This window comes from Diabrotica undecimpunctata, chromosome 8 (assembly GCF_040954645.1).
Source record: "Diabrotica undecimpunctata isolate CICGRU chromosome 8, icDiaUnde3, whole genome shotgun sequence".
Classification (NCBI taxonomy): Eukaryota; Metazoa; Arthropoda; class Insecta; order Coleoptera; family Chrysomelidae; genus Diabrotica; species Diabrotica undecimpunctata.
Genome location: NC_092810.1, coordinates 54,899,088 through 54,926,649, shown reverse-complemented (window position 1 = coordinate 54,926,649; position 27,562 = coordinate 54,899,088). Strand labels below are relative to the sequence as shown.

Below are 27,562 nucleotides of genomic sequence, written 5' to 3'. Positions count from 1 at the left end.
AATATGTATTATCAGTACATAATGTTAATAACTCCATTATAGCTCATATGTTTAGTCTTGTTCTAGTTGCCAATGTATCATCATTGTCTAATTTTGTCTTGACTATATTTAAAGTCTTATCTAATGGCACATTCGTAAATAAACTATTTATGTCAAAACTTACCAAAGTATTATTTGAATTAAATTCAATATTTGATAATTTATTTAAAAAATGTTGTGTATTTTTTATAAATGTGTCATTTTTATTTGCAATTGGTTTTAAAATATTTAATAAAAATTTTGATAGTTCACTACAAGGAAAATTCATGGTACTACAAATGGTAAAAGAAACGTATGGTAAAAAGGGAAAAATCAAAGAAGCGGCTCTAATTATGCTAAATAAGACCAATTGTGTCGCAAATTCCTCGGCAGAATGTAGTAGGATCTGGTTACCCATATTGAAAGAGGAAGTTATTACAAGGAAAATACCAGTATTAGTAAGTCGGTAACATATAGAGCATACATCATTTATGTTTTTTAAATAACAAACATATAAAATCAGGATTTGGTGTTTATTGAAGGTAAACTAAATGCACGACCAAATATTTAGCATGTCTGGATAGTATTATGAGGTTTTTTTTCCTGGTTTTTCCCTCATAATTTACTATGGAATCACTAACAGGAGAATTTTACTGACATCATGGCATGTATTTGCCTTTATAAAGACGAATTACATGCTATGATCTTTTCTGATGGATATTCTCAAGTTAAAGTTGATTTCATGTAATCGAATGAACTATCTTATAAGTAAAGTCGTCCCAGGAGCGCAACTCAACAATATTGGCAACATCATTTTAAAGTCGTCTTCTTTAAAATGTATAATGTATGTCTGAATTGTTAATATAAATGAGTCAGATAAAATTAAATTATTAGAAGGATTTTTCACTAAGTAACAAAAAAGCAAAATTTGTTTAATTTACTAATGTTTGTATTTTGAGAATGATTTCCGAAGTGCAAATTGAAACGTCAATAAACGTACTTTAACCTTTAATTGTTGGGTTCGTATTAGTTTTCAAACCTCGAAAATGCTTACTTTCGCATATTTCAGATTTTAAATCGCTTTTAGCCAGAAAACTGCCAATTTTAGAGAAAAATGACAAGAGACCTTTTTTGTGTAAAATGACACAAAAAAGACTTAATAGAATATAACTTCTACGATATCGAAGTTTTATGTTATATTTCGAATGCTACATGTTATCAATCTTTCTCGAAGCAGTTTCCAAAACTACAATTGCCATTTGGATCGCCAACCTTCGAAAGAAGACGGCGCCATGAGAAGAAGAATGTTATCTATTTTAGTTGGAATATACATAAAATACCTGAAACCTGCCAAACAACTTAAGATTTAAATACAGTGTGTTTATAACTGTTTTTTTTTTATTTCCATATCACAGTAAGCCAATAATTTTAAATAAAACGCAAAAATTTTATGACTATAGATGACTGTGTAAAAATCACATTTCTTTCAAATAGTATTAGGTAAAGTTTAAGTATAGCTAAATTTAATACGTTTGATGTAAAGTTGAACAATAGAAATAAGGAATGTAACAACAAAAAATACGCAACTGTAAACTGTTAAACTTTTATTGCTATTAGTCATATGTTTATTGTTGTTTGCTTTGTAATCTTATTTTGATCACTAAAATACAAAATGTTTTATTTAAAAATATTGAAGTAAAGTGGTTTGAAATATACAAAAAAATGACGTACTATTTCTTTTGTCGGAAGCAGTGATGTTTACATCCACATGGTCAGCAGTATTCTCAGGTACTTTATCAGAATCTGAGGCAGAATTTTTACAAGAGGCAGCATAAGGTTCTTCCTCCGATTCATTTTCAGAAATATTTGAGAGATTTTCAATTTCTTCTTGAAGCTGTTTTTGTGTTAGTAAACGTCTACGTGCCATAGTAAGTATGCAACCAAACAATACGAATGGGATAAATACGAACCGGTATAAACTACTACTGGGACACTAGAGTCCCGTTTAAAAATTATGGTAAAATCGATAAAAACAATTTCAAAAATAAACAATATCAGCAACTAAATTAGATCGAGTCGGTTAAAAAAACAGAGCAGCCACTTTTTCTTTAATAAAATTGTATTATTTACGAGTTGTTGATGCACGTGTTTAGTTAACATCAATTTATAGGTTACAGACGTGATATGTAGGTTGCATACTACTAGGTAATGAGTATCAACATTTGAGAATCAACATTTAATGAGTTTCAACATTTTGAAAACGAAATATATGGTCATTAGCAGAAACCCTCCAGAAAACCCGATAATATGCATAGGTGACGATGGCATAAAACGCGTGAAAACTTTTAAATACCTTGGCACCACAATCAATGACCAATCGGATCCACAACAAGAGATAAAAACCCGAATACAAATGGCAAGACAAGCTTTTGTGAAATTCAGACCGCTCCTATGTAATCAAAACCTAAATTTCGAAATACGCTACAGAATGGTCAAGTGCTACATATGGTCCATCTTGCTTTATGGCATGGAAACGTGGACTTTGAAAAAAACATCTATCAACAAACTTAAAGCATTTGAAATGTGGTCATTAAGAAGAATGATGCGCATACCTTGGGTGGATAGAGTTCGAAACGATGACGTCGTTAAGAGAGCCGGCGTGGAAAGAGAACTCTTTAAATTAATTAAAAAACGCAAGATTGGTTACCTTGGGCACATATTGAGAGGAGCAAAATATGAAATACCACAGTTAATCCTACAAGGGAAGATCGAAGGTAGGAGAGGAGCCGGCCGCAAACAATTATCCTGGTTAAGAAATATTAAAGAATGGACAGGAATACACGATACAGGCGAGCTGTGTCACGCCGCCAAGAACAGAATTCTAGTAATGAGATAGTCGCCTACGCACTTTGGTGTATGGCATGTTAAGAAGGTAATGAGTAAGGAATATCTAAAAATACGGATGCGTTCAAATAACATATGCTTTGGGGACGAACAGATGTCAGCAGATTTTTTGAAATCCGCTGGGACATATATGTCCCCACAGTAATGAAAGGGTTAATGCTTAGCTTAACTTAAAAACAATCCAATATATGAGAATATAATTCAAAACCACTGGAATCCCAAGAAACCAATACAAAAAAGTTAAGGGAAAAAAATTCGTTCCTAAGAATGTAGAGTGCATTGAGAGAAAAAACCCAAATTATAATAGAAGTAAATGACGAATAGAAGCAACAGAGAAAATAAAAGTGAATAATAATTCCAAAAACAATTAAACAAGTAACACCCAAGAAATAAGAGACTATTTTGCAATACTTTTAAAGTGTTTTGGCGATGTAAAATGGACAATATTATTAAATTTTTATTAGATTTATTGGGGGCTCCGGTTCCGGATTTGAATCAAAAAACATTCCATATCAGTTCAACTTTAGGTAATCCCTCTGTATATATGGGTCCCGATAATCTAATAGTTATTTTAATTATGCGGGAACTAATGTTTCTCTTTAAAAAATTGTCACTCTGTAGCAAACACTGAGGATTTTAATTATTTATTGGAATATGAAAATGCACAAGCTGGTACGTACTATAAGGGTCAAGGCAATAAAAGAGAGAAAGTTTATATGTTCCGTAAAACGGAAGTCCTTATCAATTAATGCATAAATGTTTTAGTTTTGATATATAGGTCATCCACGCTTATTACTATAGATGTAATTTTGCGCTGCTGCTTCAAGTATTACCGGTATCATTACCATTAAATATTCATAAACTTGACGGTAAACGTTGACGTTATACAAAACAATTCAGTATTATTTCTAGTAAACATAAGTATAAGAATACGACGAAATTATAAGTCCTAGAGATCCTGTTTATTAATAAGTGATGGATTCGACCATTACTTTTGATGGAAATTAATTTTATTTAACAATAAAATACTGAAAACTTTTTCAAAACTTCCACAAAATTTATTAGAATATCTATCACAACAGCTGTTTCAGCAGAGTGCCTTCCTCAAGTGATCTATTTTTGGTATGTGTTTACACTTTATACTCTTTAACTGAATAGGTTAAGGAAGAGAGAACTGTTTGTCTCAAGTTGTTCAATCAGAATTATGTCTGTATTTTTTAATTTGTTAATTTCCATAGATTCTCATAAAGACAGCTTAATGTCTTTATTTTGGATGTAAGGAATTTGAAATTCATCATTAAAAGAATGATTATGATCTAGAAGGTGAAGTGCGTATTTAGAATCTGTTTTTCTATTATTGAAAGCCCTTTTATGTTCTGCTATACGTTTGTTAAAAGTTCTACCAGTTTGACCGATGTAAGTTTTTGGGCAGTCGCCACATTTAGGTTTGTATACACCACTGTGTAAGTGCTTTTTATTTTGGGTCTTGTTTTTTTAATATATTTGCCCAAGTTGTTGTTTGTTCTAATAGCTGGTGTTATTCCTTTATTTTTAATTTACTAATGTTTGTATTTTGAGAACGATTTCCGAAGTGGAAATTGAAACGTCAATAAACGTGTTTTAACCTTTAATTGTGGCTTATTCCCATTTAAATAGTAATTAATTTATTTTTTATGTTTTTGACTATTTTTATTGATATCTTGCCTGTATATGTAATGGAGCTGAAGGTACTGGGTTTTTTCTCTGGTGGTGGAAATACTAATTTCGGGGCTTTCTTATGTAGTTTTTCTTTTAAAATTTAAAATTGTTTGTTCGTTGTACCCATTGTTTACTGCTATTTGCTTAATAATATTTAATTCCATCTCAAAGTTGTACTTTGATATCATAATTTCTATTAATCTATGTGTGACGAATACTTGGTTGTTGTACAAAATAGACTGCAAAGCTTTGTACCATACGGTAAATATAATATTATCGTATGGTTACATGTGCCGATAAAGGGTTAATAAGTAATTGAAAACCAAAATATAAGATCCATCTACAAAAAGGGAGACAGAAAAGTATGCGATAATTATAGAGGTATTAGCCTCACTAGCTCGGTAGAAATGTTGTATGACCGAATATATCGTTAGGAAATGAATAGATCCGGAGTACTCGGAAGTGTAATTTTGCAGGCCATGTAGCGAGAATGCATGACTCACAATGGACGAGCAAAATTACACATTGGAGACCAAGAGCAGACAAACGTAGTAGAGGAAGACCACCTACACGTTGGGCTGACGACATCAGGTGTATCACGAAACACTGGCAACAAAGCGCACAAAATGGCAAGGAATGGAGCAGTTTAAGGGAGGCCTATGTCCAGCAGTGGACGTGATAAATGAAGGCTGGATGATGATGACCCAGAAGTAGAAGAACACTGCAGCTTCCGGGTAGAACGGTCCTGTAGGGACAATATTTTTACTCTACAATTTAAAGACAAACGCGTTGCTAGAAATATTGCTACCCTTCTTGTCTTCATAGATCCATAAAAGGCCTATGATACAGGCCTACGACACAGTACCTTTAAAATGTCTATTTAAAGTTTGACAAGAATGGACCTAAAAAACGTATAACAGAGCATTACACATCGTCTATAATAATACACTGAGTGTTGTTAAGACGAAAAATTCCTTTTCAGAACCATTTCGAGTAACACAGAATCTTAAACAGGGATGTTGCCTATCAGGGAGTTCTACAATAATGGTGACGGCGTCCTGCTACAGACACTGCATACACTTTTATTTCTTGTCTGACAAAATAGGACCATGCCCTGTGAATGGTTTCAAGGCGTGATATGCCCATTATATAAACAAGGAGACCAGCTGCTTGTGTAACAACTACAGAGGTATAACTCTGTTTAAAACTGATTTCAAAATAGCCAATATTCTCTAGGGCATGCTACAATCAACAATTGACCAGATTGATTCAATAAGACAACTCCTCGAGGAAACATTAGAATTTATTATTGAAACCCATCACCTATTCGTCGACTTAGTATCGTACGACAGTGTCAAAAGAACAGTACTATAATACCAATCAATGTGTGAGTTTGGTATACCAAAAAACTTATCCGATTAACGAGAATGACAATGTCTAACTTACAAGCCATTGTTAGGATACAGGGAGAGAATTCTAGAACTTTTGAGATAATGGATGGACACAGACATGTACAAGTGCATGTTAGTTACTAAGTATTCTATAGGAAGTGAGGAACAAGAAACACTCTTTGAAAATCAGATCTTTGAACGTATCGACGTTTGAACAGCAAAGACGAGAAGGACGGAAAACTACAAACATGCTTGAATTTACCTTGTCTCGGAGAAACCGACTATAGTGTATTTTTATGTATGAGGGAGTAATAAAACAATAAATTATGTATGCAAATCCCTAAACTGTTGATACGGGTGACTCAATGAAAAACAGATATTTGTCAACAAGTTTACAGAAGTATATAGGAAAACAATTTTAAATTGAGTATGACCACCAGGTATAAAGGTTGGAGCAGAATAGAATACAATAGTTGTGAGGGTTAGTAATCCCTAAATAAGGTTGCCAGTGTCGGAGTGATGGAGGTTAACAGGTACTAATGAATTTGCAAGAAATGTAAGATGTTTATTTTATTGGTTATATATAACCAATAAAAGTTTAATAAGTACCTACCTATTTGCAAAATAAAGTTTAATTCTTTAGATAAAATAAAACGTTTTATTTTATCTATTTGAAAAATAAAGTTTAATTCTTTGCCTATTTGCAAAATAAAGTTTAATTCTTTAGATAAAATAAAACGTTTTATTTTATCTGAAATGAGTGCATTCCACGAAGTTAGGGTTTCAACAATCAAACATTTAATTCTTTAATTCCAGGAATCTACGACAGTAATTGACTAGATAATTACCTTCTAAACTTATTCCACAGAAAATGTGATAGTGGGTTTTTCCATTTTGTTTATAGGAAGGTCCAAGTGGCGTATTCAAAATTCTTAACAGTTCACTAAAAGTAGGTACTTCAGTTGCAAGGTGCAGTTTATTGTGTATACTAGTGTTATGGAAAATTTGGAAGTGCCGTGTAAACGCCGAAAAATTGGTCCTCTAACAGTTAATGAAAAAACATTAATATTTAATTGTTTTAAATCATTTACAGACAAACGTTTATGTGAAAGTGTTGATGAGACCGTTGAGTTAGTTAGCAGTACACTTGGTGTTGGGAAATCTACGATTTACAGAGTTATTAAAGAAGAGAAATGTGGTAGTTTTCAAATGCCACGTAATGCTCCAGGGAAACCAAAATTTCAAATAGAATATCATTTTAAAGAAGGACTTCGACGGAAAGTGCATGAATTCTTCTTTAGACAAGAATTTCCAACATTGGATAAAGTTCTTGTCTCAGTTCGAGATGATAAGGATTACCCAGAAATGAGTCGAAGTACGTTATGGAAACTTTTAAAAGAAATAGGCTTCCGCTGGAAAAAGAATCCCAGAAAGTCTATTTTATTAGAAAGAAGCGATATTGTCATATGGAGAAGACATTTTCTAAGAACCATAAAGGAAATGAGAAACCAAAAAAGAAAAATATTTTATCTTGATGAAACATGGATCAACGAGGGTCATACACCAAATAAATTTTGGCAGGATGAAACTGTTACAAGTCAAAGGCACGCTTTTGTAAATAACTTATCTACTGGTTTAAACCCACCATCAGGAAAGGGACGCAGGCTGATAATAGTACACATTGGCAGTTCAGACGGTTTGGTTGAAGGTGGTTTATTAACTTTTGAATCAACTCGTACCGGTGACTACCATGAAGACATGAACGCTGATGTCTTTCAAGAATGGTTCGAACAAATGATAGATCTTCTTCCTAAGAACTGTGTAATAGTAATGGATAATGCAAGTTATCACTCCAGACTTATAGAAGGACTGCCCACAACCAAGTGGTTAAAAAAAGACTTGCAGAATTGGCTGAGTTCAAAAAATATTACGTACCATCCCGGATCTATAAGAAAGGAACTTTATTCGTTGTGTGCCCTTCATAAAGAAAAATTTAAAAAATACGAAATTGATGAAATTGCCAAAAATCGTGGAATGACAGTACTTAGATCCCCACCATATCATTGTGAATTAAACCCGATTGAACTGGTATGGGCACAAATAAAGAGTGAAGTTTCAAGAAAAAATACCACTTTTAAAATTCATGATGTTAAACAGTTGTTTTTGGAGGCCGTAAATAATGTAAAACCTGAAAACTGGGAAAAGGCAGTAAATCACACTATTAAAGAAGAGGAAAAAATGTGGAAGCTGGAGAATATTACTGATAAAATGATCGAGCCAGTTATTATAAATCTTGGTTCTGAAAGTTCATCTTCTGAATCTGATTTGGATTTGTAACAAGTAGCTGTAAGTTTTATATTAATATTTTTATTCATCTATTTAACATACCTTAGACGGTTTTAAAAACTCTTTTTCTCTTTTGTAATTTTTAAAAATTAAAAAAAATGTGAATTTTTTAAAACCCTTTTTAATGTAGGCCAGTCAGTTCTAATATAGTGTGTGATAAAAGAGGTCACTTTTGTTTACATACACATAACACTTTATAACACTGAAATAATTCATTTATTTTTTACAATTATTCAAAGTAATTTTTCAATTAATCTTGAGCACGCCCATGGAGTGGTCGGAGCTACCAGTTAAAATTATGCTAATTACTCTCTCGTTCATAAAAATAAACTATAAAGAGAAATAGGGATTAGAGAAAAAAAAGAGATAAATACAGAATACTAAAGAGTGTAGAACAATTAAGGAAAAATCATACCAATAAAATTACAGATGTTATGACAATTCAACAAGGCCAATCCAAATAAGAAGTTATAATACCCTTCACGGAGTCTGATAGAAGATAGAATATTAAAACAAAAAGTGAAATGATTATATAGTAACAAATTACGACTAGAATTTGAGTAAAAATGTTGAATGAAATCATTTAGAGTACTCGTATATAATCCGTGTCTAAACGTAAATACCGTAACAATATTATTTTTAGTAGAATCACCTTCATAATTACCAGGAACTTATGTTTTAAAAATACCTTGGATAATTAGTATACCCAGTTTTAAATTAATTGACATAAAATTAAAGTCAATTAAAATTGCTATCATAAATGTATTTAGAAATCGTTATAAACATTTAAAAGTAGAACAAATACGTATGATCGTTATCCAGCAAGTAATTGGAAAAATTTATTTAATTAAATGGTACTTCTAAACCATGGTATAACATTTTAACCAGTTACATTAAATAAGGTGACTTCTACATAGATTCTTCTGTTTTCACCGTTTTCGATTCGAAAGTTGACAGGTGTTGAATTACTTCGCAGGTTTTTAACTAGGAAATAGTGTTTAGTAGAACTCACGCTCACGACATGACCCGTCGTGAGCGTGAATAACCTTTTCGGGCGTGAACGTGACTCACGACAAATCGCAACTTATTGCATCCATTGCGGTGGTTTACGTTACGGGACTGATCTCAGTAATCTCACTAATCGACTGCGTTCGCAGTATTACGCATATTTGAGGTTTAAATCTTCGGCAGACTGCATGGCGTGCTTTATTGTCCCATTGTTAGAGTGAAATCGAAAGAAGAAACTAAAAAATACTTGGAAAAAATCAATCATAAAAATGCAAAAAGTGGTATGTGATCGTAAAAGTAATAATGTTTGAAGTTGAGTTCATGGAATCTATAATAATCTTGTGATATATCAAAAATTTAAAGGCGCGTTCTACCACAACGCACATAGAGATTTTTTTTTCATTATTTGAAATCTCATCAATTCTCATTATATAGTAGAGCCAAGAAAAAATTCCAAATAACCAGTCGGGATCTGCTTAACGTTATTTGAAGTTAGTTGGACCTTAGATTTTTGTAGAAATTTAATTTTAAATTTAGTAGAAATATAGTTACAGACAACCTCCCGAAGGTGGTCTATAACTAGAATATGAGTATGCTCGATATAAAAAAAGTTGTGAAAAATTCAGCAAACAGTTTTAGAACGAAAAATCTAACATTTCAGAATCTAGGCCCTTATTTTTCAACGTTTTATCTGGAATATATCGGAGAGTATCATATCTGCGACAAAAATGAGTAGAAGTAATATTGTTTGCAATTAAAATTTCAATCAAAAGTTTCTTGTGCAATTAGTAAAAAATCCACCCTGTTGAAGTACTTAAAAAGTCATGAAAAAAATTCCAGTAAAAAAAATATAGTCCAGTCTTCAGAGATTTGACCCCTAAAAATCATACGAATAATCTGAATTTTGCCGAGAATATCAATTTTGGGACCCCAAAAAAGTTGCAAAAAAGTTTACCACTTTTACCCCCGGGCTTTCCCCTAAAAACCCTCTCGTATAGGGGTAAAAACTCAAAAAAATCGATTTACCAAGAACCTGTACGCCGTAGAAAAAAATGTTTCAAATAAAAAATGTAGCTGAGATGATTTTGAACACAAATGTTAATAAGCACTTTTTCTGTAGAATGAACGGTTCTATCATCATATGGGATGTAAGGGTTTGTCAAAATATGGCCACTTATACACTCCCACGGTGCCTTACAGAGGGCCTTCCAGTCTATTCGAAGTACCCTCTGCGTATCTTCCATCTTAGGTATTTCTTACACAGGAAATAAATGAAACTCAGTTTAGGAGGTGTCCACAGAGTCTAAAATGTTCGTAGAACTGGAACAGCGCCCCGACATCGGACTCCCAGGGTGCAGAGACCCTATTTGGGAGCCGAGACTACACTGATCCGAGAGCTGAAAAATGTCGCATATTTAATAGCATATTATTTATATGGCATTTTCAGATCTATCGGCCAATAGAAAAATATAAAGATGTTCAAAGGCGGGGCGATGCGCATCAGGATGCGTATTAGTCCACGACTAAGGCACCAGGATGACAGTTCTCTTAGAAATAACGCTTGAAACGACCGGCGGTTTGAATGTCAGAAGCGCGCACGAAATTAATCGTCGAAGATAAAAACTCGATATCTTTTGATCAGAGTGTCCTATCGATAAAAATCAAGAGGCGTTTTAAAGGTAAAGAGTGCATCTTTCTTGTGCAATTTTTGTATTTTGCCGCAAATGGACACAGTTTCTATAAATCTGGTCAACAAATAAACTTTGCGCGATTTTTGCCTTTGTTTACAATTCTCGTGAGATCAATAAAATTTATCACTTTAATTGACCGCTCATAGTAAAATTTCGGTTTTAAGAAACCAGTCTTCAAAACCTAACATAAAATGTAAATTTTGAGTTGTGGCAGCAAATATGAGGCATGTAAAATATGACTAAAAAACGCAGAATTTAAACTTTTACATTACAAACAATCGCACATCACGGGAAATATCTCCATAAAGATGGTTTTGAGTGTAGTTCGTAGCAGAAGATGGGTAGTTTTAAAAAACATACTAGCATATTTGAAAAAGAACAGTTTTAAATGTTTTAGATCGTTTGTAATGTGAAAGTTTAAATTCAGCGTTTTTTATGCATATTTCTAAGGCCTCACATTTGTTGCCAAAACTCAAAACTAAAATTTCATGTTATGAGTTTTAAAAATTAGGCTCTAGTTATCGAAACTCCACAGTGGCTGATTAATAAAAGGGATAAATTCTAATGATCTCATGAGAATCACAAAAATTGGCAAAAATCGCGCCACGTATATTTATTTACAGCCTTTATAAAAACTCAGTTTATTTGCGCAAAATACAAAAATTGCTTACAAAATCTGCACTCTTTACCTTTAAAACGCATCTTGATTTTTGTCGATAGGATACTCGGATCAAAAGATATCGAATTTTACCGTCGAGCTGATACAAATTTTATTGAACAATAATTTCGGGCGCGTAACTGAGTTTAAAAATTGCTGATCGCTTCAAGAGTTGTTTCGGAGAGAACGGTTTATTCTACACAAAAATGCTAATGAACATTTTTGTTCAAAATTATCTTAGTCACATTTTTTATTTGAAATCTTTTTTTTATGACGTACAGGCTCTTGGTAAATCGATTCTTTTCCGTTTTCCCCTCTATGAGGGGGGTTTTAGGAGAAAGCCCAAGGGTAAAAGTGGTAAACTTGTTTGCATCTTTTTTGGAATCCTAAAATTGGCTTTCTCAGCCAAATTCAGCTTGTTCGTATGATTTTTAGAGGTTCAGAGGCATTTTCGTCTCTGACGACTGGAGTATATGGGAAATCGGAAAAAACTTGTAAAAATTGGTATAAAAAATTTAAAGTCATCTCTAAAACAATAATGTAAAGAAATATGCGTATATCTTTTTTTCTGTTTTTGCAAAATAATTATGGAATGCAGCTCTGACTGGAACATTTTTTAAAATTTTGAATTTTCAAAACTTGGCCACGAATTATTTGTTATTTAAATTGCTGACTTGTATAACATAATATATATAAATTTTTCAAATTGGTATAAATTGTTTAAGAAATTATTAAAAATCTAAATTTTATTGGATCATGGTACTAACGACATATTGATACATAAAGACATCCGTCAACGTTTGAATATATTTTGGATTTGGATAATAGCAAACGATTTTGGGATTATCTTAAAATTATAATCTTTCATAGAAATACAGGTAATGTAATCACACTGTTGAAAAATGAGTCTTAATTTCAAAATATTCGATTAAATTTACTATTAACTGATTAAATGTTGCTGTTTAGGCTGTTTAAATGTTTTAGCATATTTGTTTCAATTGTTCCCGTAAGAAATATAGAATAAGCTGGTTAATAAATTAAAGCAGTAGAAAATGAACGTCCGGACTACCGTTCTATTTATGGAGGGACGCTTCTTTTCGCCACCCCTACGCAAGAGGTAAAGGTTCCAAGTGAAGAAAATGTGTGGTAAACAGTCGAAATCTCGGTTCGCAACCTTATCGAAAAAGAAAAAATCAAAAACATTTGCGAGTTTATTGACAAGGCCAAATATTCGATTCGGGGTTAAAATTAATGATTTTTTCGTCACACGTGTGGTTCTTAGATTGCAGCTTTTATAAAATATGTAGGGATGCCAATTTTAATGCGAGAAATTTAAAAATATTAACATACAATGAAACGGCTAGGTAATTAAAATAAGGTGATCATGTTAAAAATAATAAGAATAATAAAACACAAAATATTTAAGTAAACACTATATATTCCAAACAGCCGTGTATTTGGTTTTATGTATTTATAGAATTTAATTTAATTAAATATATTATTAAATTACAATATAATGAAATTAAATTTTAAAAAATATAAAAAGCTATTTGTAAATAGCTGAATGAAATAACCTATTTACAAAGGTATGAGATTTATGAGATAGATAAGGTTTATGAGATATTTTTAAAATTAGGTACCTAATAGTATTCTTCGTCGCACACTCGGAAAGAAGGAAAACGGCAGTGCTGATAATTGTTTTGCTAAGTGTATATAAAAATATCTTATATTTAGCAACATCGCTTTCTTGCAGAACTTTAGGAATTTAAAGTAACTAAATTTAGACGAGAAAAGTGTCGTTTTCTTTTGGCACCATATTGATCGTGACGTCATCAAATTTATGACGTGTATTGAGATACGTCTTAATCCAAGTATATCTTCAAATTTTACGTATCAAAGTTTCAAAATATCTAAAGATTTACTTGTATACATTTTTATCGTACACCTTTCTATTACTTTCTGAGATATTCAGTGATAGGTATAACGACGATTTTTGGTTCTAAAATTTTTCCTGGACGTTCTTTTTCCTCCTTCTAAGTGCCTTCTCTGTTGAGGTTGGCTATCAATATGGCAAATTTCTCTCTATTCTGGTCTTGATGAATTAATTCATTTCCTTTTGTGTGGGTCCAATCTTTGATGTTTCGTAGCCAAAATTTTTTCTTTCGCCCTATGCCCCTTTTACCTTCAATCTTTTCTTTCTGTCTCCCCTTCCTTTTACCCTAACAGGGTGTCGGATACCTTCAATCTTGCCTTCTAATATTACCTGGAGCTGCTCAAATTCCTTATGGCGCATTATGTGTCCTAGATATGACGTCTTTCTAATTTTGATAGTATTGGCCAGATGAGGGCGTGTGTTCATTGCTCTCAGTACTTCTTCATTCGTAGTTCTGCTGGTCCAGCTTATTCTTAGCATTCGGCGGTACATCCACATTTCACATGAATTTAATTTGTTGACGTCATACTGTTTTAATGTCCAGGTCTTGCTATTTCAATGCGTCTTCTAATTTATTTTGAGTGGTCTAGTTGACTATTTAGTTCTCTGCCCAGGTATATGAAGCTATGGGAACTCTAAAGGGTGATACCATTTATTTGTATGTTAGGTGTAACTTGTTCATGGGGGTTTTTGTGGAATATTTTGGAATGTATTTTTGTTAGAATTTTGGTTTTGGAAAAGTTAATGTCCAAGCCCAGCCTGTGACTTTTGACAACTTTGTCAACTGGATAAAACTCAAATAAAAATCTAAGCTACTTCAACCAGCATCTTCTTCTTCTACGGCACTACAGCCCAAAATGAGCCTTGGCCTCCTTTATTTTTTGCCTCCACCCTTGTCTGTCTGTGGCTGCTCTTCTCCATACACGGACTCCTAAAAGTGCTTGTGCGTCGCTGCTTACTGTGTCTTCCCAGCGCTTTCTTGGCTTTCCAACTGGTCTCTTTCCCTGCATTCTGGCGTTCAGTGCTCGTTTTGGTAGCCTATCCTCTCCCATTCGTATCACATGTCCGGCCCATTGCAATCTTTGTATTCTAATGAAGTCTGACAGGGGTGTTTCCTTATACAGTTGATAGAGCTCGTTGTTATATCGAATTCTGAAGATTCCGTTTTCCCTCACAGGTCCTAGTATTCTCCTCAGTACTTTTCTTTCCAATGTGTCGAGTTTGTTTTTGGATGTTTCTTTCAGGACCCATGCTTCGCTGCCATAACATGCTATTGGCCGAATTAAAGTTTTATAGATTCTCATCTTTGTATTTCGGTGGACACTTTTAGACCGAAATATATGGGAGATGGCAAAATAAGCTTTGTTTGCCTGCGTTATCCTTTTTCGTATTTCTCCATCCTCTGCTCCATCGGCATATATTTCTACTCCCAGGTATGTAAACTTTCCAACCGTTTCAATGTCATCTTCATGCATAATGTTTTGTGGGATTATATTTCTTCTCGTCTGTACCATTATTTTTGTTTTTTCTGTGTTAATTTCCAGACCTAGCCTTTTCGTTTGTGTTTTTAACTCTGCGTATGCTTCCTGTGCTCCTGTTGATGTTCTACTCATAATATTAATATCATCGGCGTAGGCAGCCAGTTGAACCGTTTTATTGGTCAGTAGGTTTTCTCGTCCAGTTTGCATTTGCCTAACCGCATACTCCAGTGCCAGGTTAAACAATGTTGGTGCCAGCCCATCTCCCTGCTTTAGTCCCTGCGAGATTTTGAAAAAGTCTGTCCGGTTGTTTTGTATTCGTACACATGCCTGAGTTTCATCCATTGTGGCTTTAATGAGTCTAATCAGCTTATGTGGTATTGCTAATTCTGCCAATATATAGTATAGTCTGTCCCTTTTGACTGAATCGTATGCCTGTTTGAAGTCTACAAACACGTTGTGAACAACAATGTCGTGTTCCCACGATTTGCTCAAGACCTGCTTGACTGTAAATATTTGATCCATTGTCGATCTTCCCCGTCTGAAGCCCGTCTGATATTCTCCAATAATATTTTCTGCTAGTGGTTGGAGTCGCTGGTTTATAATATACGTGAGGACTTTATACGCTGTACATAGTAGAGAATAGCATATATATATATATATATATATATATATATATATATATATATATATATATATATATATATATATATATATATATAAGATGGTGGTATTATTGACTGTTGATTTAAATATCAATCAAGTGGTGATTCTTGAGGATGCAGTCAGTCTATTTGGCCCACAAGACAAAGAAAAACTCTTTGACTTTCTGTCAAGCTTTCGAATTTATTTTAATTCTTTTTCAAGACATCTGTGAATAAATCGATATACAAATTATCTAGTTATAATTATTATTAATTGTCTTACTTACTAGTCGTGAGATTACAGTTTATGTTATACTTTATAATATATATATATATATATATATATATATATATATATATATATATATATATATATATATAATATATAGTATATAACTGTAAAAGCTGGTAAAAAAAAGTCAACGACAGCCGAATCTAGTTAACACAAAGATGTAGAACGATTCTAGTGAATATGAAGCTGAGTGTTATATTTTGATCATCTCTATTCCAAATCAAACGAAGGATGGATCAAAGTGGGCCGATAATTCTTGCACTGAAATAGATAGTGAGGACGATGAAGCCGTTCTGATTTGTAAAATATGTAAAGATTGGATATTATAGTAATAGCCCTATCCCGTCCCGCCCCACTAACGGGCCGGAACGGGACAAATATAATAGTTCTACACTGATTTTTTTAATTTTTATGTCCTTTATTTATTTCAGTATTCTAAAAAAATGGCTAAGTATTCCGTTCCTCCCCGCCTTCCCCTATAGATTTGATTTTCAAAATTTAAAATCAATTAGCGATCTTAAATTGTTTATAAGTAAAAAATGACGTTTAATCTTTTGCGTATTTTATTTATTACATAATGTTATTACCAAATTTATCAAAAGCAGTTGTTAAATAGTGGTCACTGGTCTAATTGTATTCCTTTTTACTGTGGCAGGTAATGCCCATTTTGATTATACTGGAAGACAAACTTGAGCTCACCTTGTCTCATTTATTTGTAGTCTCCAGTTTTCAACAAAATATGAACATTGTTGAAATTTACTTCAAGATTTTGCGTTGGAAGAATGGGTCTTTACATGATACACTGTATTCTCTGAATGTCACAGCCTTTATACCTGTACATATAACTACCGAAAAATGATTATATCTGTCAAAATGTACTTAATAATGTAAGACTGTAGCATTTTTATAATCTGTCGAATGTATCGAAATCACCCTGTATATGTTAAAACACCGAAAAAGTATTTTCAACACTTTTTACGTCAAAGAGTTGATAATAAACATATTTTAAAGTTTGTTTATATATCACAGACACGTATTTCTTTGGTATTTTCTTTTATCGTTTCAGATTAATATTGCGCCTAAAATAAACATCCACTTAGATCGCTGAGAAGGTTTAGCGGGGAAGATAAATGCAGGACTCTCGCTGAGGCCGCTGTGAGGGGTAGTTGGTTTCAGTGTTGCTCCAAATTTTTCTTCAAATTTGTAATGTTTTGTGTTTTTTTGTCTTCTATCATGGGAAAATATGTACTGTAGTAGCAGTGTTAAGTTTTATGTGAAGTTAAAATAAGGTTTGGAAGAATCTTTGAACAGTCAAGATGCTCCGAGCGTCGGCGTTAAAAAGCTGACAAAAACGAGTAATCACTGTTTTTGTTTTATGTCGTCTCTCACCTAAGAGATTTGCGGCGTTTCCAGCAAATCTGAAAGGTACCCATATGTGTTCCAGTTTTTAAAGAAGCAGAGTTTCAAAGTTTGCGTCCAGTACCCAACTTCCAACCTCATTTTTTGTAGTTTGAAGATGAATTTGTTCGTGTGGAGAAAGTGTAAGTGCAGTTCCTAACCCCAGAAATTTTAGTGAAATCCAGGTAACTCTTGTGTTGATTTTTAAAGTAAAAATAAACATTTTCTAATAATAATTGCTTTCATAACAGTTTAAGAAATTGCAAATAAAATTGTAGATGTTAGGGTGTGGCTTAGCTGTCATATTAATTGTTCTCAGTTTTAAAATTTAATATTGACATCTGACAGCTAGCTTTATTTTTTTGACATTTAGTAAATACCTAATCATAACAGACCTTGTTTTGCTTTGTTTTTTTTTAGAAAAAGATTAACCTCTATGCATAGTTTCGCTTAAAAAGATATTTTTTTATTTGTAATAATTTATTTCTGCTACAAGTTATCGCCCAGTAATAATTATAAGTTCTTGTAGCTTCTCCAACTTCAAGAGTTTGTAAACTGATAGAACATAGTAAGTTTGTTTTTGATATTTTGTATTTTATTGTCATTATTTATCTTTGTAACTGTTTGTGGTGAGACAACAATAAATATTTAATTTTTCCCTAAACCAATTTGTTTATTTCTTTAAAAAAAGTTTCTAAACCCTGTTTGTGTTTTTAGGAAGGAAGAGCCTTTTATTTCATCCAGCAGGAAGATTCTTCAAAGTGGCGTCCTTATTTTAAATAGCTTGAGAACCCTCTTGTGTTTTGTTTGTCCAGGAGATTCATGTAAGTACCCCTTTTGTTTAGTTTTTGTAGTTACCCCAATCCAACCTCACTGTCATTCACTTATCCACGACCCAGCTCTCAAATAAACCCTAAGTAGCCGTTCGCCAAAGTTTCTGTTTATTTTGCTTGCCCTATCTCTAGCCCCGTAATTTCTGTCCATAATTTTCAACCCTACTTTTGCCTACCACATAGTAATACCCTATGTGGTAGGCAAAATAATCGTTACAAGATCACAAAAAAAAATATCCGGTGTAGTAAAACAAACTAAATGATAGTTGTACAAACAAATTCTTAAATCCTAAACTTATTTCAAATCGAATATTAGACGCAAAATGTAACTTGCTAATGATTAATTTTACCATTTTAATTAACATATTGATGAAAAAAGCGATTAGGTAAGATTATTTCGTATCTACAATTCATGGAAAAGTTTTTCCATATTCCTTGAAAAACAATTTAATGGATGTCGTGATAAAAGTTGTAAATTAGGCAAGACGTTAGCAATATCTACTTTTTTTAAAATGTATAAATAAGTATAGTTAACTCATGTTTTATTTAAGAATTTTTTTGTTTACTAATGCTTCCAACGCAATTTAACAGCAAAAAACTTCATGTTCAGGCGACTGTATTTAAGACTATACATACATTGGTTGCAATTATAATAAATGGAAAAACATAAGAACGAGCTATATGCATGCAACCCAAAGGATAATTATAACTCGCTGCATGACTGACAACAAACGAAGAAACAAAATAAATCTATGAATAATTACAACTAACACCTGCCAAACAAAAGTAACAGAAAACTACATCCTAATTTGCGTAGATTAGATTTAAACGTCTTATAGTAGAGTAAGGGCCACCTACAATTAGTATAGTGTAAATCCCGATGCACGTAATCCGCGTCATAGTAAGTGACGTAACATGATACCAACACAAAATATTTAAGTTATAGGTCTGTTCTTTTGAGAATCTTTTAGCAAACTACACTGGAATTACAGCCACTATAAGACATACTTTATTATATACGCGTAGAAATAATATTTGAAGATTTCTATTATTGTAAATTTAAAGAAATACACCATAAGTTGTTTCATTTAATTTGTTTAAGTAGATTAAAAAGCGTTTTTATAAAGCATTTTGGCATAAATTGGTAACACTTATTTGACAGTTGCGATGTTGAAACTTCAGATTTGTTTTTATTATTTACTATTAATTAAATTCTGTTCTTTTTAAAACAAAATTAGTGCGACTGAATTCTAAAATGTTACATAAGAAGATAAAAAGTCGTTGTAAAGAGATGGTAGCTTCTTTAATTCATTATTTGGAACAAGAACGAGATAATAACGGCCCAATTCTATCGTTGAGTAATGTTAGGGAAGTACATAATGTATTTTTTATATGTTTGTGTAGATACTTAAAATATATATTCTTGTTTTAACGTGTAGCTGCAGCTTTAAATTTACATATTTCAACTGTGTGTTCTATCTTTCATGCCGTAAAAACTAATACACCTCTAACATCACCACCGCAAAACACCAACAGGTGGAACAGCCGGTAGTTCCTAGGTTTGAGGCAGCTTGCATGCTATCAGCAATAATACCTACCTCTAACCAATATAACTAGATTTGCGATCTTAGTCTGTGCTCAGGAAGCATCGGATATAGCTTTTTTAGCAGGACTACCACTATCTTCTGAATCTTCCTCTTCTTTGAGTGCCTCTCCTATCGGAGATTGGATATCATTAGGGCGATTCTAATTTTATTTACTGCTGTTTTGAATAATTCGTTAGTGGTACAGCCAAACCACTCTCTTAAATTTCTCATCCAGGACATTCTTCTACGGCCTGGGTTTCTGCGTCCTTGGATTTTTCCTTGCATTATATTTTGTAGGAATGTGTACTTTTGTCCTCTTATCAGGTGGCCTAAATATTCAAGTTTTCTCTTTTTTATATTTAGTGTAACTTAACTATAACTGGATCGTTATTTATTCTGCGTATTACTACAGTATACTCCCTTTATAACGAACACGGTTATTACGAGGTTTCGCTTATAACGAGGTACATTAGATGTCCCGTGAAATTTCTATTGAACTATAACCCTTTATAGCGAGGTAAATTTGCTTATAACGAGAGAAGATAAGATTGCAAAACGTGTTTTTGACGTTTTGGCCCGGTCGTAGCTATAAATAAATACCCTTTTTAACTGATGGCCGCCCGCAATAAACTTCTTACAATTTATGATTGTTAGTCGGAAATGTAAAATTTATGATTCACAAGTGTCATTGTATTGGGTTGACCATTCACACGTGTTTTAAAGGTTGTCAGAAACTTTATCCAAGGACAAAACGCAAATGAAGAAGCATAAAACTGTTTCACATCTTTAGAAAATATGATAGATAGAATACTGGACAATTTAAAGCAGTCAAAAATGACAAAATAACTTTATACGCTTTATACATATTTACAGAATACAGATTTTTTGTTTTAACGTATATCATTGACAGTAAAAGTAAACAACTCTTTTTTGTTTTAATGCATTTCATTGACAATAAAAGTAAACAACTTTGTTTTAAAAACGCCATTCAAACAATATTTATTAGCATCTTATATTGCTCCGAATGGCTTCACTATAGAAAGTTAATGTTTTAGAAAACTACATATTCATATGTATGCACAGTATTATTGTTGTTGGATATAACGAGATCCGCTTATAACGAGGTAATTAGTCTGTCATTTCAGTTCTCGTTATAGAGGGAGTCTACTGTATTATCTTCTGAATCAGGTAGGGTAATAGACTCTGCTAGCACCCAGAGTTTGCACTAAGATAGTTGAACAAGAAGACGGCTTTAACTGCTGCTACGATGTCCTTGCTAGACAAGGCTAGTTCGATCAGTGACCCACCCAGGAGGAGAGGGGTTTGGGCGTTAAAACCTGCCCCAAGGGCATATAAATTAAAAAATATATAAATAACAGTAGAAAAATGTAACTTGTCTTTTACACATAATACAAAAAATCCAAAACGCTAATTTAATAATTAAATTACCACTTTAAATACGTAGAATACAATAAGTATTGTATAAATACATAATAATTAATAATTATTATGGTGCTTTAATATTTTTAGAAAGAACGCTTAAATAAGGTTTGGCAACATTGCCAGCCGAATAATTACACAGCAATAAAGAAGTGAAACGTGCCTTTGTGTATCGGATGAAAAACTTCGGGAAATCACATAATTCTCATTTAATTTTATGTTCTATCCATTTGCCTAAAAAATGCGTCTGCGTTGTCTGGTGCGAGTAGCATGCGCCTACAGGACTGTATTTGCGGCGGTCTTGTGGACTATCACGGGTTGTGTTTCTCTGCATGTGTTCCATAGGTGGAAGGCAGGTGGAAGGAACATTCAGGGTTTCATGGTGGAGTGTAATACCATGGCAGAATTTGATACAACGGCCTTACCACCAAGTACCAGAGACGGATAGTATTTAGTCTTAGATAAACAGTATCATCTCTTTCTTGTAGGAACCACAAGGATTTTGATGGGGAATGTATTACACAGATGTTGTCTTTCTAATACTACAAATTACAGATAAACCCTCTGTACATAATAAGACAGTGTAATAAATAATTGTAGGTATTAGAGATTTGAAAAATTAATCTTATATTTTATTTATATACTTGTGTTTAATTCTTTTTAATCTTTTAAATCTCTATAATCGTAAGAAATCTCTCTTTCTAATCAAATAAAATGTAAATCTAATCACAGCATTCTAATCATTTGTTTAATTCAGTTCTAGTTCAATTCTAAAAATCGAAATAACATATTTGCACAAATCTCAGTGAAAAATGTCTGAATCGCAGTATTAAAATACTGTGGCTTCGTTGCTACAGAATCGATCACCTTATATATCTCGTTTTACAGGAAACTGTAAGCCAAAGAAAGTATAAGATAATAACTGTCGAAAGCTGTAGAGATGCTGTAAATCGTGTCAATAATAAAAAAGAGAAAATTTGTGTTTTGGATAACCTTATCGAGACTATAGAACCAAACTCTTCCGATGATTCATGTAATTTCGGTGACGAGGATGATGCCGTAGACTTAATTTTCTATCTTCTATAAGTATATAGAAAGAGAGGGAGAGAAATGATAAAAGAGTGTTATAAACTCCAATAAGTACGCAAAACGCATTTTCTATAAACATTTGCATTGTGACCCAAGGTTTCTTTATTCGTGTTCCTCAGACTGTAAAAAGTTCTGATGAACTGCAGTCTTCCCCTAGTTAATATTAATTGGTTGGAAGGTTTTTGTTGTAAAACTGTCAAATTCTCGCATCTTTTGCTTAATAACACTTTATACATTTCTACTTTTTTCTTCATTGATTTCTTTAAATACCTGTTCAAAATAATTTGGATATCTCCCATTTTATAGGTAGAATTTTTTCTTGCCATGACAAGCACTTTCACTTAGTCCCTACAAGCTCAATAGGGACAGGAGTACGGAGAAAGTCAAAGTAATAGAATATTTCGGTTTTTTTCTCCAGTCACGTGTTTTCCAAACCAACGTTTGTAAAATTCATTCTCATTCATCAAAAATTCTCAATTACCCGTAATTTCAGAATTACCTTTTTTCACTATTCGTCTTTTTCACATTTCGCCATTTTGTCTTCAGAGTATTTCCTTAACTGTCCCTGAATTCTTTGTACTTTTTTCCAACAATTGCAGGCAAATTTTCAGATTTTGAATAGTTTACGCGTACGGGGCATTGTCCAAAACAATTAGGAAATCTTTTGGAATAAGCTCTAGTATTTGGCCAAAGCATTCTTTAAAGCAGCAACCAGTAACGTAGCCAGGGAGGTGTCCAGGGGTCCGAACACCCTACTAAATATTATCAAACATTGATTTTATCAATAAATACGTAAACAATATTAAATTGGACAATTTTATTTTAAATTTAAAAAATATTTTGATCTTCCAATTTTATTTTAAATTTAAAAATATTTTGATCTTTCTGACGATTATTGTGAAGATGCCAATCGAATAATATTTGTTCTATAAGTAACGAACTTTAAAATATTTTAAATAGTATCCAGATACTGGTTTTCGACAGTATTGGGATAACTTTTCTAATTGTATTTTATATGAGCATTGAGCACTTTTATAACTAACTCTTTCTCAATCTGGTCACGAAAGCTCGAGAACAGCTAGTGCGTTATCTTCAGCGATAGAAAAAGTAGTTTCTTAATTTCCTTCTTGGTTTGTAAAAATATATTAAACGTCAAGCTTATATTATTCATATTTCTTCAAAGCGTTTCTTATGATTTCGTTAGTACTATTAAACCAAAGATATTCTCTATTCTAGAAGATTTTAATTTGAAAAACTCTTTGTTGCTGCTTCTAAATTATGTAAAGTATTTGAATAATTAATAAGAGACATACTTGTAAAGATAATCATCCAACAACTTGAGTTGAAGAATATTTTAAATTATCAACGTTCTATACCCAGTCAAAGATGTGACCGTGCTTAATAGATTCTCGACAAACTCTGACCATAGGGTGGTTAGAGCTACAATTAAGATATCTACTCACTTAGATAGAAGTCATATAATAAAAAAGAAATACTCTCACTGGACACGCCCACAAGACGAAACAGCATTTGGAGACTGCATTAACAACACTCTTGATCACAGCATAATACTAAACGATGTCGGTGACAATAGGGCAAAACAGGAGCATGAAGGTAATGAGACGAAAAATGGCGACAAGTAGAAAAGAAATTTTCCAGCTTAGGAATAAAGAGGGTGAAGTAACAACAGACAGACAGAAAATACTTGAAATAGTCGAAAAATTCTACACTTCTACACAAACCAAATTAACAACAACGTAAATGAAGACGGTAGATAAAAGGTTTAAAACCAGGGATCTGAGGATATTCCAGAAATTACTCAATATTGTTTATCACTTCCGTGATTAATTGTCACAAAGCAATAAAAACACAAGCATAAATGACAAAATAGCCTCGAAAATTATTTTTTTAAATACTCTGTATCAAAATCAAACAAAGACCTAAATAAACAACAAGGGGAAAACGACGGACATCTAATTAACATTATCCTTACAAACCGGTTACGACTCGTTACGTAGCCGTCGGCATCAGTAAAATATTGTTTTCGAATATACTGAACGGAAACGTTAAGTGTCTAAAACGCTATGTTCCGGACAGTGTGCGTTGTTCATATTTAAAACCATTTAAATTATATTTTTCGGAAACTAAACGCTATGTGCTGGAAACGCAACGTGCACGATAATATGCCACGACCTTTAATTTTAGGTCTATAGAAATAAAAAAATAATAAAAACGCTGTTTTTTTTTGTTTTCTATTAAAAACGGGGGATTTTTGAGAAATCCCGAAAATAGTTTTTTTAAACTCGGATTTGTTCAAAACTAAACTTCCTAAACCAGTTAAATTTCCACAATGTAATGTCTGTATACAAATGAAGTAAATTGTAAATGAACAATAAATAGTTTCAACCAGGGTGGTTTTGGTGGGAGTTTCTGCATCACAAAAAATATAAGCGGACTTTATTTTAGTTATAACTTACCATAATTTTCATGCAAATCACTGTTACTATTACATTAAAAGTTTTTTTAAGATCTTTAAAAAAGTTACTATAAGTTTTCCATGAAAATTTTAACGTTTTCCGGTTTTATTCAACATCATAATATGTTTGGATTTTTGTATTCAATTAATAAAATTCTACTTTTGAACAGCCATAACTTTGTTAATATTAAATTTACGGTAATAATAAAAATCGAATCTCTATTTGTTTTAGAAGCTTCATTATATATTCAAACAGTTTTCCCGATAAAACCTAAATTTTTGGATTTATTCGCGAAAAACCGTTTAAAAACATGCTTTTTTTGATGTGTAATTTGTGAACTTTCAGTCACGAATAACTTCAAAATATTGACTTTTCGAAAAGCTCTAAACATTCTAGCGACTATCGTAGTTTTTTTTTATATAAACTTTTTCCACTCCCGGGTTCAGGTGGTTACCACCCCCAGAGAAAAAGTACATATTGCTATAGAGAGTATTAATGAGCTATTTTTGACTACTCACTGTCAAAATTTCAAGCAAATCATATAAAAAAATTCAGAGGTTTTCTACTATCTTTACCATCATGTCCTGGACTATAACTTTTTTATAAAAATTGGTAATGATTCTATAGCTCTGATTTTCTATGTAAATCGGGATATCTCATATAAAATTTGTGGGTGCCTTGGGCTATAAGAGCAGAACCCTTTTTAAAAGTTCAAAGCTAAAGCCTTTCTTAAACTCCTGCTGTGTTTATTGCTTGGTTTATGGCTTATGGCAAAATCAGGCATAAGTCTAGGCACTATAATTGTGAATTTTTCTTATCTGTTTCATATTTCAAAATCTATCAATTCAAACTTTACAAACAAAATTATTGCAAATTTAGAAACTTAACTCTCCCTCTCTCCAACTTGACTTCTTGGAACGGTTATGTGCATAGCACAATAGGTACTAGACAGGTACCAAAACAAATTACCCAGAAATAATAAATACAATGAAAATGGATTCCAAAAATTTTACATTCAATATAAACTACCTGTTCAGTTCTGTTATAAAATAAAAGAGACAGTTGATAAAATTATTTTAACAAAAATTTATTCTCTTTATCTTAAAAGAAAAAAAAATGGAAAATATGGAAAACTTTTTGTTATCAATTACTAATAGGGAAAAAATCACTCTTCAGATAAAGTTCTACATAGCCTAAAACCTAAAATACAGCCACAGATAGCCATATACTTAGTATGTATTTCAAAAAATATTTAAATTTGGCTGAAGAATAAGTACCTATTTTTGAAAATATCGCAAATTGTTATTAAAAAAAGTTGATTAAAACTAGATACCATGTATAAATATGGAATTACATCCTTACATACATTACACACCAAGATTAGATATGCTAAAAAAAGTATTAAACTAACTCGAAATGGAAAGTTAACAAACAAATGAAAACAGATACAATTTTTAGAAAAGAACTTATTAGAATTATTTTTCCTCCTAAAGTTCTGTATCATTAACATCAAAAAATAGTACAGAAAATTAAAAACATAATTTTGGAAAATACGTATTGACACCGAAAATCTGCCGTGTTTGTTCCGTGAAAATTTAAAAAAAATAGTATTTATTCTTCAGTGGTTTCCTTCCCAAATTCATAATTTAACAATTATATATTCAAAATCTTTTATTTTTGGTTTATAATAAAACATAATAAATTAATTATAAAACCTTGTAGACTATATTTATCGTCTATTTACTTAAGAAAAAATAAAACTGATACTAAAGTATGTTACCTGCCTATTTTAAGTATAATCCAAGTTTCGTAAGGATTCCTTCTGTATTTTTAATACTTTAAGATTAACAACGTTGAGGCACGAATGATTCACTTTTACTTTTTCGTATTTACATTATCGTAAATTAATTGTGATCAATTAATAAAAACGTTGTGAAAGCCTTTCAAAACCATTAACCAGAACATAGAATTCTGCAAAGCAGTATCTGTATCAGCACATAGAATAGAATTCTCCTTAGATACAGCAAAATACACAAATTTAGACTTGCAAATTGTTAGAGAAGGCAGGTTCAAATATTATTAAATGAATAAATTAGGTAAATACCCATAGATATGTTTATGAACATACAAATAACAACTTACCTTGTGAAATAAACAGGTAAAAAATTGCAGATTAACCAAACTGAACGATATTTCACTCACAAACTAGGATTATTCTTCATATATTGTGTAACAACAATTGATTTCGTAAATACACAGTCACATACTTCACTTAATTTCAATATTTACTAAAAATATTTCAAACAAATGAAATCATAACAAAATCGCACCTGACGTTTCTACGAAGACAGGAGAAACTACTTTTAAGTATCTAAAGCGACGTTGCCAAGGTTAGTAAGTGAACGGTTGAGTTTCTACGAAAATTACCATTGTCGAAAACCATAATTTATTGTGAAATCGATGAAAGCACTGTTATTATTTTAATGTTAAGGTAGATATATAATAATCAATTATTTGCACCAATTTCAGATAGAATCGTCTGCAGTTGTTTAAGAAAAAATAGGATACGGGTATGCTGTATAAGGATTAAATTACACTAATTGAATAAAAATAAAGGAGTTCATTATATTGTAAATTTAATTTTACAACAATAATTGATGACATTAATATCCCATAAA

General features: G+C 32.2%; 1 protein-coding gene across 4 annotated transcripts in view; it reads right to left on the bottom strand.

Annotated features, from left to right (window-relative positions):
• nuf (rab11 family-interacting protein nuf) overlaps positions 1-27,237 on the bottom strand; it is a 173,945-nt gene extending 146,708 nt beyond the window's left edge. For all 4 annotated transcript variants that reach the window (XM_072540292.1, XM_072540293.1, XM_072540294.1 and 1 more), the window contains exon 1: positions 27,027-27,237. The gene's annotated coding sequence lies outside the window, so the exon portion shown is untranslated. The remainder of the gene's footprint in view (positions 1-27,026) is intronic.
• Positions 27,238-27,562: the final 325 nt, after the last annotated feature.